General features: G+C 34.2%; 1 non-coding gene across 1 annotated transcript; it reads right to left on the minus strand.

The window, feature by feature from the left end:
- Window positions 1-4,615: 4,615 nt before the first annotated feature.
- Window positions 4,616-4,747, minus strand: LOC143662848 (small nucleolar RNA SNORA18). The gene has a single exon (XR_013165616.1). It is a non-coding gene; the product is annotated as a small nucleolar RNA SNORA18 (small nucleolar RNA).
- Window positions 4,748-15,539: the final 10,792 nt, after the last annotated feature.

Genomic DNA, 15,539 nt, shown 5'->3' on the forward strand with positions numbered 1-15,539 from the left:
AATCTTGTTCACTTTAATCCAGTCTCTCTACAGAGCCACTAGAGATTGAAACCAATATTTCTGATCTTGGCACTCCCCTGCTTAAAACGCTTCAGTGATTCTCTGTTGCCTAAAGGTTAAATGCCTAATCCCTGTAAAATGTTGCAGAAACCTTTTTTAGCCTTGTGTACTCTACCTCACACTTCATTCTTTCCCTCTATCAACAGAAAACTACTTTTGTTCCTGTCTCTTCCCCTCTTCTATTTCTTTGTCTTGGCTCATACGGTCCTTTTCTCTTGGAATTACTTCCACCTCCATCCTTTACATTTCACCTTTCTACTTATCCTTTAAGACTAAGCTTATGTAGTATTGCTTCTAGAAGACTGACAACTCTTTTACCCCTCTTCCTAGACTCTTCTACTCCCACATATGGCCCTCCTCCTTCTTCCATACCACTACACATACCTTTATTATTGCATTTAATGCCCTAATATTTTAGTTATTCTTGTATGTTTTTATCTTCCTCAACTGCCTGTGGGCTCCTTGATGTCAGAAGCTGTGCTTTCTTTATTCTTTTCAATATTTCTAGTTCTTACCAGAGAGTCTAAGCATAGAGCTATCCAATAGAGCAAAATTTATATAATTTAAAAGTTTCTAGTAGCTACATTTTAAAAATAAAAAGAAGCAGATGAAATTAACTTAATATGTTCTTTTTAACCCAATTTATCCAAGATATTATCATTTCAACATGTAACAATTAAAAATTTATTAATAAGACTTCCTTTTTTTTCTTCATACTAAGTTTCCAAAATCCAGCATGTATTTTACCTTTATAGTACATGTCGATTTGGACTAGCCACATTGTAAATACTAAAAGCCACTTATGGCTAGTGGCTACTGTATTGGATAGCACAAGTCTAGCAATATAATAAACATTTGAATGTTGAATGAACAAATGAGGTTAAATGATTTACCTAGAGAAACATGATAGATTTGGGACAAGGATACAGATTCTAGTCTAGTTAATTTTCACTGTTTGTGCTGGGCATTTCCTATCTCTCCCGCTCCCCACCTCAACCCAACCCCATCAGTGATTATCTAGGCCAAAAAAGAAAAATTAAATGATTAAACCCATTATAATTATTCACATAATACTTTCTAGGACCTCTAACATGAACACGTAATTTACGTAATACTGGTAAACTGGGGTGAGCTATATACCTGCAGTCAGAACTATATTAAGAATAAGGCAAAAGGCTGTTTGAATGATAAGAAGGAGGAGGAGCTTTAAGACAAAAGAAAATTATGTTAACTGTTAACATTTGTGTTAACTTAAATGTGTGGAATTTAATTTTTAAAAAATTATTTGCAGTAATTACTAAATATTTGTGGGTGAGAATATATATTAGTGATCTTGCCCCAAATACCAAAATATCTTCTTTATGATTTGAGTTCAGGGTGCCAAGATTCCAATTAGATTTAGCCATTTTATAATTTTTTAAGATATAGTTAATATTCATGGAGAGTCTCCAGAACAGTTTTATTGTGACAGTCATTAAAGTGCTTTTAATGGACATTAAAGAGAGAATACCTTGCTGTGGTAGTTAGATTCAGTTGTCAACTTGGCCAGGTGAAGGCACCTAGTTTTGTTGCTGCAGACATGAGCCAATGGCATGTGAACTTCATCAGTTGCTAATTACATCTGCAGCCAGCTAGGAGGCGTGCTTGCTGCAATGAATGACGTTTGACTTAATTGGCTGGTGCTTAAATGAGAGAGCTCAATGTAGCACAGCCCAAGCAGCTCGGCATTCCTCCTTTTAGCACTCGCAGCTCTGCCCAGGCCTTTGGAGGTGCAGAAAGGAATCACCCTTTCCAGGAAAGTTGTTGGAACCCAGAGGCCTGGAGAGAAGGCCAGCAGAGATTACCCTGAGCCTTCCCACGTAAGAAAGAACCTCAGATGAAAGTTAGCTGCCTTTCCTCTGAAGAACTAACAGAATAAATCCCCTTTTGTTGAAAGCCAGTCTGTCTCTGGTGTGTTGCATTCCGGCAGCTAGCAAACTAGAACACTTGCTTTCAATGAAAAAAATTAGCCTTATGTATTCTGGCCCTCTTCCAAGCTTTATTTATTTGATATTCACTGTAGTTACATTGGACTAATACCTTTGTCTTTCCACTTTATAAACTGTTAAAATAGATTTTGTTTATTTTTAAACATCTTTCACATGGTACTTCATTTCATGTCAGTAATGGGCAGTTTTTAATATATAATTTGCCCGATGTATAACTATCCCTTTATTCTTTTTTTTTTTTTATTCCTTTATTCTTGATAGAAGGTTGTACATAGTTTATTGATAGCAGCCTGGGTTTAAATAATCGCAGGCTGATCAAACTGTAAGAATAAGTCATTGACATTTGGTGCCTAATAATTAGCATTCCTCCACAGGTTCACAAGAGCAAGCATGCTAATATTCATTGCTTTGTCGTCTTCAAATAAATAATGATTCATGTCTTAAATGGTAATGTTTCTATCTGTGATGAATTTATTCACAGCTGGAAAATAGCTATGATCTTTAATGTATATATGTGTATCTACAAATACATCTTCAAACACACTGGCTAACTTTGTTAAATTTTACCCTATTCTAACCATGCTTGAAAAAAAAAAAGACCATGTTTTAAATGCTGGCTTTTTGCTTTTCCTAATCCATATATTAGTCTGGGTTAAAGACACTTTGTTAGTTACATTTCCAAAATATTTTGTGTTTGTAATTCATTTCTTACTTTCCAGAAACCTATAACCTCCAGATCAATTTCTATGCCAGGTAAGTCCTGAAACCCAGTGGCTCCAGCCTCTCCAAGAACATCAAATGATTCCATCCCCTTATCCCATATTATTGACAGGTCTTTCCAACATGAAAAAGTTAAAATGGGCATAGCCCAAATACCCCTAAAGATTGGGAGAAAGCTCAGAGAAGAAGGTGGAGTTATAACAGAAAAGATAGGATTTAACAAATGAATAAGAGTGCTGAATCATTATTGTGATATTTCTTTTAATCTGCAGTGTCTTGGAGCAGCTAGAAGGAAAAACCTAAAATTGTGGCAGCGTAACCCAGATGAAACTCTGAAATCTGTTCTGTAACTAATTATTGTGGAGTGCTTTGAAATTTATTGCTTTTTTGTATATATGTTATTTTTTACGATTAAAAGAACATAATGACTTAAGAAAAATTTGGTCAGTATTTTTTGGTTTTACTTAAGTTATAATCAGAAATACTATAAATTTATAGTGAAATTAAATCGTTTTGATTCACTTCACATTCTTAGTAAGAATTGTTTTTTGTACACTGTTGGTTATAATATACAAGGAGGCTGAAATAGATTGGCTTCCTATCCCAAATGTAGTAGACCTCTTATGTAAGAGATTTACCAGTGACAGTCCTGGTTTATGTCTGTTGTTCTGGTTTACTTATTAATAGGGTCCCTTTTTACTCTTGAGAATGTCCTGGTTTGGGTGATACATGGTCAGAAACTTTAAGGAATTTGAAATATAAACTAATAAAAAAGGAAGATTTAAATGAACTTTTCTAGTAAGGAGTATTTCGTTCACAACAATGTACATATCTGTCTAAACTTTTATTACAGAACACTAGGCATAAATAATACAGACCTCATAGGAATTGTACTTTTTGAAATTATTAATAGTACTCTGAAATTCCTTTAACTTAGGAAGTGATTTAATACTGATAGAAATGGATCTAAGAGCAGTCATCAATGATAAAATGCTAAGTACATTTCCTACAAATCTTCTCCTTGAACCAAAACATAACTTTTTTCCACCGATGAAACAAGTTGAAAGGTGGGTGAACTAACATTATATGTACGAACTAGTAGATAAGTAGACCCAAACACTCCAAACCCAGTCATCTGGATATGAACTCTATAAATATATATATATTTTTTCTTGTTACTGCATCATGCTGTTTTGGAATAATGGAATTTATATAAAACGTAGTCTGTGCTGTTCTATTTTTAATTTAGAAAATGTTTTTGAGAAAATAACTAAATGTTAACCAAAAATTAATATTCCTAAAGTAGTGTAGTCCCAGTAAAGTTTTCTGTTTATTTTAGAAAGCTTCAGTTTTTTAAAAAATTTTCTTCAGTATAGAGTTTGTTACATGTAGCATTAGGCAATATTAAAGTCAATAAATTTTTATTTAAGGTATTGCACATGTTGAGTTTCATTCCACTGCTCATCAAAGTCACCTTAGTTCCTCTGAAGCTTAAAGCAAGATTTATCTTCAATAACCCCTTTAAAAAGTGCTCCACAACTGTTAGACAGTCTTGTCACAATTCTTTTAGTTGGCCTTCTTTTCATCTCCAGTTGTGTATGGACATACTAATTGATGTTTCATAAGTTTCCTGCCTAGTATTCTTTGAACCTAATTTCTTCAAATTATTCATTTTAGGGCCTCCAGAATCAGAACTGGTAGATCTTCAAGGTTCTCAATTTCGAGACAACTTCTTATCATGTGTTTGTATCTTATTCACTCCTAAAGGTTACCACACAGTAGATAACTATGGGATATGTCCATACCTAAAAAATTAACTATTAGATCTTTCACACTTTTAGCAGTGCTTCTATCTTGTAGTTCCTACCCACAGATCTAATAAATAGTTCTGTGAGTAAAGCCAAACCACATAGTTATTCTTTGAGGCATTTCCAACAATGTGGGCCTACAGAAAAAACCCCATTGCGATAGACCTCAATAGCTTCACATTTTAAGAGGTTACTAAAATGCTTTTTAAATTAGGTAGCAATTTAAATTGAGTCTCATAACTGAGATGAAAATAAACTGGGCTCCCTCAGTCAAGGTTAGAGTGTAGCACGTCATATGGATCAATCCATATTTTAAAACTTTCATTAATAATTGTACTTCTTTGTAATTATGGCACATATATTCTTTTACTTGCCTTACAATAGATACGGACGCTTGAGAGATGAACATAATTGACTTCTGGTGGAATTAGCAAAAATGTTTATACTTGCTTTCTCAGCATCAAATGTGGATTCTTTCAAATAGTTTAAAAAAAGTAGATTGGAAGGTCTTGAAATTTGTTGTAATCTCAGAAGGCACCAAAGCAGGAAATGTTCCCCGAAATGTGATTGTTCTCTAGTATTGATAAGGGCATATTACCATAATCCCAATCTTACAGTACAGTGGGAGATAAAATCAGGTTTAAGCTCTGGCCCTATCTCTTAATATCTGCTTATTTCCTGACAAGTCTTATTTTCCCAACTGGAAAATGAGAATGATTCTTACTGTGCCCAAAAGCGTTGAAAGAATGAAATAATGTGAAATTTCTTGAAGAAGACTTCCAAGCAGTTTAAGTAATTTACCTATCAGGGTCACAGTGGTGGAAGGCTTTCCAGGTAGAAGGGATGCACAAAAATCCTGATGTATTCTGGAGACCGCAAGGATATAGTAATATATTTGTATAGATTGATATTGGAAAAGCAGCAGCAGCTTCAACTAATTTGACCAAATAATTGAACTTCTCTTGCTTCAGTTTCTTTACCAATAAATTGGAGATAATAAGGTGTACTTTGAGTATTTTACAGGATTGTTGACAGGATTGAGTGAGATGTACATATATATATCTAAACAATGTAAGATTGTTAACAGTAGGTAGACTTAAGAGCTACAGCTAATCAAAGAGATCTCTCCAATTGCTGACATTAATTGAATTGTAGTGAAATTGTTGAATTACTGTGCAAATTGTGAGAGATTTATAAATTGGTTTAAACTATACTATTTTCAGTGATTTTATGTCTATTTTATTCACATAACTCAGTTTAGGTAAGTCAGATCATATTATTATATTATTATTTCCATTATATTAGGAGTCATCTGGCCCAGGCAAAATTGTATGAAAGGAAAAACTAATTTGTTAATTTATTTCAGGAATTGGTGGTTGAAAGAAATAATTTACTTAACAGTGATTTATGATCTTAGCTTCATATCCATAAAGGGGAGTATTGGTATCAAGTTGATTGTGATCTGAGCTAATTTAGTAAAGACTTGAGTGTATTTAATTTCTCTTTTTGAAAATAGGCCCCAGGTATCTGTTATTATTGGGCTTTGTTCAGCAGAGTGTCTTATTTGCTGTGCGCTCTTCAGTTCCATCTTTACCAGTTTATTAGCTACTTTAATTACCTTCTGAGAGAGTTATTTAAAACTCAGATATTTACCCTATTTTAAAATAATTCAAGTTAAGTGAAAAGACCATGTTTTTTAAATTCAGTTTCTCTTTAATTTGTTCCTATTTTTCCCTCACTTTCTCAAAACTAAGTTTTGAGAAATGTTTCCCTCACATTATGCAAACAAATACAGCATTTAATTAATTAAAACACAAGATTGGCTGTTCAGTTTTTCTATTTTTAATCTACTTGACTAGAACCTTCATATAATGTATTCTTCAGAGCGCATTGTAGGTTATAATGAATTAGTTTTTGTAACCAGACCCTCTTGGACATAGTCCAAGACAAACTTGTACTATTCAAAATTCTGTGTTTCACTACATAATGAGAATTGTTACTTGAGGGTCCACTGTAGCCAATATGTTTTTATTATAATTCTACCAATGTAAACTTAAACAATAAGGTCTCAGGATCAATGCTAGACATCAGAGTATTTACAGAGTACATTCTAATTTTTCATTTTTCTGCTCTCTTGCCCTTTAAAAATTGGCAACCAAATTCAGGAAATAAATTGTAGTTTATTAGAAAATACCTTTCTCCCAGAAGATCAAGTTTCAGTGCATCTCAGGTTTTGTGGGAATGGATCAAATACATCAGGCAAAAATAGGCTCACTTTCCATTTGAAATTGCTGTACTCTTTTTCCAGAAAATCCTTTTTTTATTATGTGGTTTATTAGTTAAAATTATATTGATAGAACTAAGGGAAAAGCAGTTTGATCATATTCAACCCATAACAGTGGTGTATTGGACACCTCTTGGACACTGCTCTAGCTATTGCAGGGGCAGTCAGATTCATGCAGGTGTAATATGACAGCTCCTCACCTAACTTACTTCTCTGAAGCTACTAGAAACACATGTGCAACCTGGAAGAGGGAAGAAATTAACAACCCAAAAGGCAACCCCAACTTGTGAATATCAGAATTGTTGGGCAAATATTCCTCACTTGTGTCCTCTGGCGTGCAGTTCTGAGGTACATCATGGCTCTGAAGAATGTGCCAGGATTGAGCCCCATTTGCTAAAACAGAAGAAGATCTCAAACATGCACTCTTTTACTGGGCTTCCCTCCTTCCCTGTTTCCTTTTCCTATCTTCCCACTCCTGTTCCCTGAGAACTTCCCATAAAAAAAATTACACATAAGCTGAGGTCTCAGGCTTTTCCACTGAGAACCCAAACTAAGAGATAAAGGGAAAATATGAGGTTTCTGTTTCACTGTTTTTAGGTTATTGATGGAAGATTTAACTTTTGAAAGTTTGCATGCATGGGTGGAACAGTCATTGTATGCAATTATTTATAAAGATGCATTATAGTGCTGACCCAAGATTGGTTGAGCATGTGTATTATAGGATATTTTTCTTATAGTGATAATAGGTTGGATTTGAAGGGACTCATATACTCTTGCTCACTCTCTCTTATAAACAGGGAATCTTTTCTTGCTGCCTCTCAAAGTCTAGTAGGCACTAGAATAATCGAGAGAATATGTAAATATATGGATTCCTAGGACCTACTCACCAGAGATTCTAATATAGTATGTCTGGAATGGAGTTTTGCAACCTTGATTTTTAATAGGCATCCCCCAGGGGATTCAGATAGTCCATGAACCACATTTTGAGAAATATTGCTAGGTTATTTCAGTAGTTACATTGCTTGGTGTAATCTGTGACTATAGAATAAATTAAAGCTAACTGCCTACTTTTCAATTGTTTATAGTAGCATGCACTCAAAGTATGCAAAATAAATGCAAATTAAATATTAATTTAGTGAAGAATCACAGAAGACCAAATTGATTATGTATCTAATAAAACTCCTGGTGAAGTGATGCTTTTGTCTTTAGGTATATAATCTACATATACTCTCTAAAATTTAAAAGAAAAACATTACTATGGATATTAATTTGAATTATAGCATCAACAGAAAGCTAGTCGTATAACAGTTAAACATCTTTCAGGAAATTAAAGTTGGTTGCAAGAGCTCAGTAAGATCAGTTTGTCCTGTAAATGAATCTATTTGCTGGTTCTAATGTCAAGTCCTGTTTCTCCATTGACCCAACTTTAGTTAGGCAAGTTCTTAGAATGTTTGTCACACTATTCTGAACTCCCTTCTGATCAATGATAAGCATTTCATGAATAACTCATGTGTGAACTTTGCTCATTGATTCCAATACCTTAATCAGTTTGTCAGTCTGAGACTAAATTAATATCATCTTTAGAAAATGTTAAATCTCTGGTATATGGTCTGACATTAACATGTGCTGCCTTCACATATGGTAAAATTTGGAGGCCCTCAAATGTCCTAATTGCAAACTCCTTTCCCCCTCTGCTCCAGCAAATAAGTTAGATCCCCTATCAAGGACCAGGCAGAGTGTCTGCTTTTCCCTGAGAAGTAGGCTTAAGTTCCCTGCCTATTCATGGGATAAATCAAATAAGCCAATCATATTCACCTATGGGAACCAAGGGTCACCACACCTTGTTCCTACAAAGCCTGCCCCCCACAACCCCTATTTTTTCACTGTATTCCTGAACACAAACCTCGTGTGGCCCTGTATGTTTTGTGCTTCCTACTTCCCTGGACTGTGAGTATAAGTGAATAATAAGCTACTGTTGATCTCATCTGTCCACTGTCAGGTATCTTGTGATCAATCACTCACATAATCCTAGAGCTTGGAATCCATCTTTCACTAATGGTGTGAAGAGGAGGCAAGTAAATCGAAATCCTATTCTGTCTTACTTCTTAGCCTAACACATTTTGGACTCACTGTCTCCATCACTTTTTACTATCAAGAGAATTTAATATTAACCTACAATAAATTTAGTTCAGCAAGGAGGCCTTTGGAGGAAAAAACATTCTAGAGCTCTGAAGAAATAATTCAATTGGGAATAACAGCATATTGAAATCTTTGGCCAATTAATTTAATGTTGTGAGATAACATATAAACGGATATAAAATGCCTTTGAAAAACTGAGATACTTGGTAAGATATCGTAATACGGATTATCTATGTCACATTTCTTTTGGCATAGATGACCCAAATTTGAATTTTAAAAAATTATTTAAATACTTTCATCACAGTGATAAACTCCTCCCAAAATAAGTTAATAAAAGCTTCTTTAACGTAAGTTTTTAATTGAATTGAAGTACATTCATTTGTAGTTTTGAAAGTTTAACAAGGTTAGAATGTTTTACAACATTAAATCTTAAAGCTTACTAAAGCTGATTTACTTTTTCTTTCTCTGACAGAAATAAAATATTTATTCTAAGTGTGCTGGTTTGAAAGGATGTATGTCCCCTAGAAAAGCCATGTTTTAATCAAAATCCCATTTTGTAAAGGCAGAATAATTCCTATTCAGTACTGTATGTTTGTACTCAGATCATCTCCCTGGAGATGTGATTTAATCAAGAGTGGTTGTTAAACTGGATTAGGTGACGACATGTCTCCACCTATTTGGGTGGGTCTTGATAAGTTTCTGGAGTCCTATAAAGGTGGAAACATTTTGGAGAATGAAGGCGATTCGGAGAGAGCAGAAAATGCTGCAGCACCACAAAGCAGAGAGTCCACAGCCAGTGACCTTTGGAGATGAAGAAGGAAAATGCCTTCCCGGGAGCTTCATGAAACAGGAAGCCAGGAGAGAAAGCTAGCAGATGACGCTGTGCTCGCCGCGTGCCCTTCCAGCCGAGAGAGAAACTGTGGCTGTGTTCACCATGTGCTTTCTCACTTGAGAGAGAAACCCTGAACTTCAATGGCCTTCTTGAACCGAGTTATCTTGGATGCCTTAGATTGGACATTTCTATTGACTTGTTTTAATTGGGACACTTTCTTGTAAACTAACAACTTATTAAATTCCCCTTTTTAAAAGCCACTCTGTTTCAGGTGTATTGCATTCCTGCAGCTAGCAGACTAGAACACTAAGTTAAGCTTTGTCTTCTCTCAATCAAGCTATTATTTAATGAAATGTATTATATATTCTATTAAAGGTGTGGGAGAAGTGCTAACATTTGCTGAGCACTGACTGTTCCGATATGGAGTAATTTAGGGTAAATTAACCCATAAATTGAGCCACTGTGCAAGGAATGTTTGGAGGCAATAATGATATAGATTGTAGCAGAATCAATATTCAAATCCATGTTAGTCTTGCTAAAAAGCTTATATGTTTTCAATATGCCAAACTTTCACTTTATTGTAAAGGTAAAAAACAAATGAAAGTAATTATTATTTTCAAAAGGGTCCACCTGGACTGAACTAAATTACCAAGTTTAGAGGCATCTCTCAGGTAGGATTCTACTAGTGAAAGGATAAAGGAATCAAAACTGAAATAATAGAATGTTTTTGGGTCTTTGGTTCTCAAGCTTTCTTGTCCTACTTCCTAGGAATTTTTCAAGTTAAAAATCTTTAAAGCATTTTTGAGCATGTGTGCAAAGCACTGTATTAAGAGCCCACCACTTGAATAACAGATACTATCACCTCTAAGAAGGAATTTGAATCCTGAAATTTTGGTCTTCATAACCTTATTGAAATTTTCCTGTCAGGTATAACCAACTTTCAGAAGTGCTAAATTCTTAGGTAAAATCCTAAACTATATCCACATAAGAATGACTAAAAAATACATGCATACAAACAAAATAAACAGTTGAGACAGTTTAAAGCAGTATTAGGTAGGAAATTGACAACAGATCCACAAATAATCTGAGCATATATGATGCATATGAGGCTATCTTACCAGTTTGAGACAAAGTTTTATGATGGCATTAAGAAATTAGGTTTGAAGTGGAGTCACTTTCCTTACCAATGGCAAACCCATAAATTGAGCCACTGCCAAAAATATTTCAGGACAATAATGATATAGATTAAAATATAAAATCAAATGATAATTTTGTTCAGCAAGGACTCTAATATAACTATACAGCACAATTTTACTTTTTCTTGTAATACCTTACAAAACATAGACTAGATTTCATGTTGTATTCAGAAAAGTCCATGTAGGGTAATAAAGAACTACCAGGATAGACTTTACTCAGAAAAGTGGGATGTTTTGGTTCCAGCTCAACCCTTAGATTGCACAGTAGTTTTTGATTTTCATTCCTCAACGCAAAAATGAGGAAGTGGATTCATTAGGTATTTTTCAAGATTCCCTGGGGCTTGAAAATTTCATGATTCTAAGTGCTTACAGTAGGAAACATAGGAAGATATTCAAGAAGGAAAGAGGTTATAGTTCAGAAAGCTAGCATATTTGACAGAAAAGATTCATTGTGTGAAATTGTATGGCTAGGGATAAAAACAAAGGAACATATCCCTGACTAGACTTAAAGAATAAAATTTAAAAAAAAATTTTGAGTAGGCCCTTTTTGAAGTGGGCCCTGAGGTGCTGTGTAAAATACATGCACACACCAACATGCACACACCCTTACAGATTCCTTACTTGATAATTTCCATATAACCTTAATTTTAATCAAACTCTTGCAATGTAACAATATTTTAAAGGAGTCAATTTGTGGAAAAGTCATTTAATAGGATTTCATATATTTGGAATCCCACTACAAACTGTAGAATTAGGCTTGAAATTTTACCCATGGATTTCATATGAAATATAAAATATAGCTCATTCCTAAATAGCTTTCTTCAAAACCAGAAACATAAAAATACTCAATACATAAATTAGAATCCCAAATTAAGTGTTTAAACAGTAGGCTCTGCATTTTAAAAACATTGTTTAAAATATTTTTAATCACTGCAATATTTTCAGCAGAAACACTGTACTGTAAAAGTATACTCCATTGATAAATATCTGTACCTTGACTGAAAACTAATTGAAAAGAGAAAGATTTAAACAACTGAGATCGTCAGAATGCAATTTATACTGAATGAAATTAATTTTGGTTTGATGAATCAGCACATTCTTTTTGCATATACACATTATATTGCTTTTCCGACATTTAGCTGAATTATCAGAAGTTTTACACAGAATTGCCTTAGAGTGGGACTAAAAGGAATCCAAAGGCTTACCTGCATCTGAATATTTGTTCTCACTTTTTTCTTTATTCTTTCTCAACATCCTAAACTATACTGTTATAGTTTTTGAGTTTGAACTTAATAACACAGTGGGACACTGGGGACAATTTCAAGATGTATCAGTCTTGGTCGGTTCAAGGCAAAGTCCTATTAAGATGACCTAAAGATAGCTTTTGACAGGAAAATACTCAATATAAATCTGTTAAAATTTTTTTTAATTCTTAGATAAATCCATATGTCAGCTGTTAGGTTAAATTGAATGCCACAAAATATGTAAGTATTCAATTTAACATATATTAATAATTAAGGCATGTGAAATTAATAATTTCTGGTGTGTGAAAATAAATCTAAAGAGATTGGTAACTTTTAAATGACACAAAGTACTAAAATAATTGGATCAATGAAAGAGAGAGGTAAAAGAATCATTTTTAAATGTGATACAAATGACAGGAAGATTCAAATTTTCTTTAACCTAAGAAGTTTTTCAGACCTAATAGGCATGACAAAACCTGTCTTCATTCCTTTCTATCCAGCTCAGCAAGTGCTTTTGCGCTCCAATAGTTAATCAGTTACCAGATTCCACAATCTTCATTTTTCACACTTTTCAACTCTTGTAAATTGTTCCCCTAATGTACTTAGGAACACCAAGCAGACCAATACTTGTGGGTTTTTTGTTTGTTTGTTTTTGCTTTAAAAAGGCAATTATTATTTCTATTCAAAATTAGGTCTACCACATATAATATAGTCATATTGCAAGAGCCTGTAAAACTTAATAGTATATTATCAAAGAAGCAGGTAGTTTAAGATAATCATTAATATGTGAAATGTATTTAGCAAAATTATTTAACCCGACTTTTTAAATCACTAAAGCCATGTATTCTATATCAAATAACATTTATCCAAACAAATCAATGAACATCTATGCAAGTGTCATGAAACAATATCTAGCCAGCTTTTCAGAAAAGGTATAATGCAAGTATTAGCATCTTAAACAATAGATTTCTTCTTAAACATCATATCTTAATTTAATCTTCCCCCCTAATTCATAGAAAGTTGCAAAATATAAAACAATATATGAACTTACCCTTCAGTTTATTTAGAAAATCTCTGCTCTTGGTCAAAAGCAGGAGTTTTACTGCTGATTTTCCCTGAAGCTATGAACTTAAACATTAAACCAACAGGAGCCACCTCTCTGGACCACACTAGAATTTGGTAGACACTACTTCTATGTGGAAGAGTTGTGCTGCATCTAAGCTATATACTGTGTGCAATGGATAACCTAATATGCCTTTCATTTAACTGGCTGGGCAGGTTTCTACCATCTGTGGAACATGGACTCAAACCAGAATATGTTGGCATAACAGGCTAGTCAAACCGGTTTTTCTGTAGATCCAGAACCCGTCCAACCAGTTCGCATCAAAGGGTAGTCCAACATGCTGGAGCGGCTCTGCTAAGCTTGTACAGGGTGAATTATCCACACCTCCCGTCAACTCCCAACAAACTGCTCAGAATGTTGTAGCCTCCAGCAAAATAATTCAGAATTCTAGTGGGAAGGGCAGATCTGTGTCAAGTATATAGGAAGAGTCCATTGTTATAAACCTCTCATTGTGGATACGTATAAGTGTCTTAAGAGGTAGGTAGCCCTTTTAAAAATGTGCTCTAGGGCTCTCTGCAGACTGAAGTCTTTCCAAATGGTTTATCTACAATGAAGAAGAATCCCATAATGTCCACTCTTCCCCTAGTCTACTAGGACTTTCTTGGTCTAGCTAAGTCTTGAAGGGAGAAGTTGATATCCACTCAAGGGTAATGACCCTGAGAGCTAGAAGGAAGCATTTCTAGGAGTAGGGAGAGTATAGGTTGACCAAACATTTGCCTGGGTGTGTTATCTTTCTTGTTCTCAAATGATCCTCATACCATTCTACTCTAAAATTGGAAGAATTCCTATTTCTACACATTGGGGACAACATGAAGAGGTCTTACTTTGAATATTCACTGGTACAATGCAAATTGTCCATGCCTATTCTGTTCCAGGAACCATGCCAAGTACAGGATTCACAATGGTGAAAAAGACAAAAAGCCTACTTTAGTAAGAGATGGGAACAATGTCACAGTTCCCAATTAAGCAAATCTATTAAATTTTCAGAAGGAAGAAGTGGGCAACAATAACTTAAGATCACATTTTGACAGAAATTGGTTTGTATTAAATGAGATCATCTGAGAATATTTCTTCTTACTCTTTTGTAATACTTCATACACTTAGAAACAATCTTTCATATCTACTGGTGCAGTGATTCTCAAATTTTCCTGCTTACATATCATATGAAGTGCTATTTAAGGATATGGATTTCTGGGCTTTGCCTCCAGAGATTTTTATTCAATAGGTATAGAGTAATGTCCAAGCACTTCAGATGATTCTGATGCAGTTGTTGCAGGCTCAAACTGCATTCCGAGCTTCTTTTCAATTTCAGTACCTAATTAAATAGAGTACACATCAATCAAAAGTTACCATTTTCATTATTGTTTCTCCATTGTCTAGAACACTTACTGGCACTTAGAAAGTACTCAATAAATGATTCTTAGGTAAATATCTGCTCAAAGCCAGCACTTGATAGAAACTAGGGGAATTATAATTAGTTGAGAAGCCCATGCATGTAACTTATTATGAGAATCAAACTGCATTAAGTGCTAAAATTATAATAATTGAAGCAGGAGCACAGAAAAGGGAGCAAGTATTACTGAATATGAGAAAGTCTTCACAAAGGAGATTAACTTAGAGACTTCTTTTTTAACTATGTCCAAAGATTGTTATCCACAGAATCATAAAAGGATGGGGAACAATAAAATGAATGCCTTTGATTGATACAGTAATACGAGTTTTAAGTACCTTAGGACACTCTTCAAACTTTTTCTGTAAGGGATCAGAGTATAACTATTTTAGGCTATGTGGACCAGATTGTCTCTGTCTCAATTATTTACCCGAACATTGTGCCACAAAAGCAGACAATGAATGGGTATGGCAGCTCTCCAGTAAATTTTGTTTACAAAAACAGGCAGCAGGTCAGATTTGGCCCAGTGAGTCATAGTCTGCTAGTGTCTGCTCTAGAATTGTAAAAATTAACAGGATTTCATAATAAATTAGTAAAATAAGCTTTGGAGTCAGAAAGACTGGGTTTGTCCTAGTTTTGTCGTTTGAATAAAGCATGAGTTTTATTTATAAAATGGGGATAAATGTAATATTACGTACCTCCTAGAGTTATTATAAGATTCAAATAACAATACACATAAAGGTTTAGGTGAAAAT

This window comes from Tamandua tetradactyla, chromosome 18 (assembly GCF_023851605.1).
Source record: "Tamandua tetradactyla isolate mTamTet1 chromosome 18, mTamTet1.pri, whole genome shotgun sequence".
NCBI lineage: Eukaryota > Metazoa > Chordata > Mammalia > Pilosa > Myrmecophagidae > Tamandua > Tamandua tetradactyla.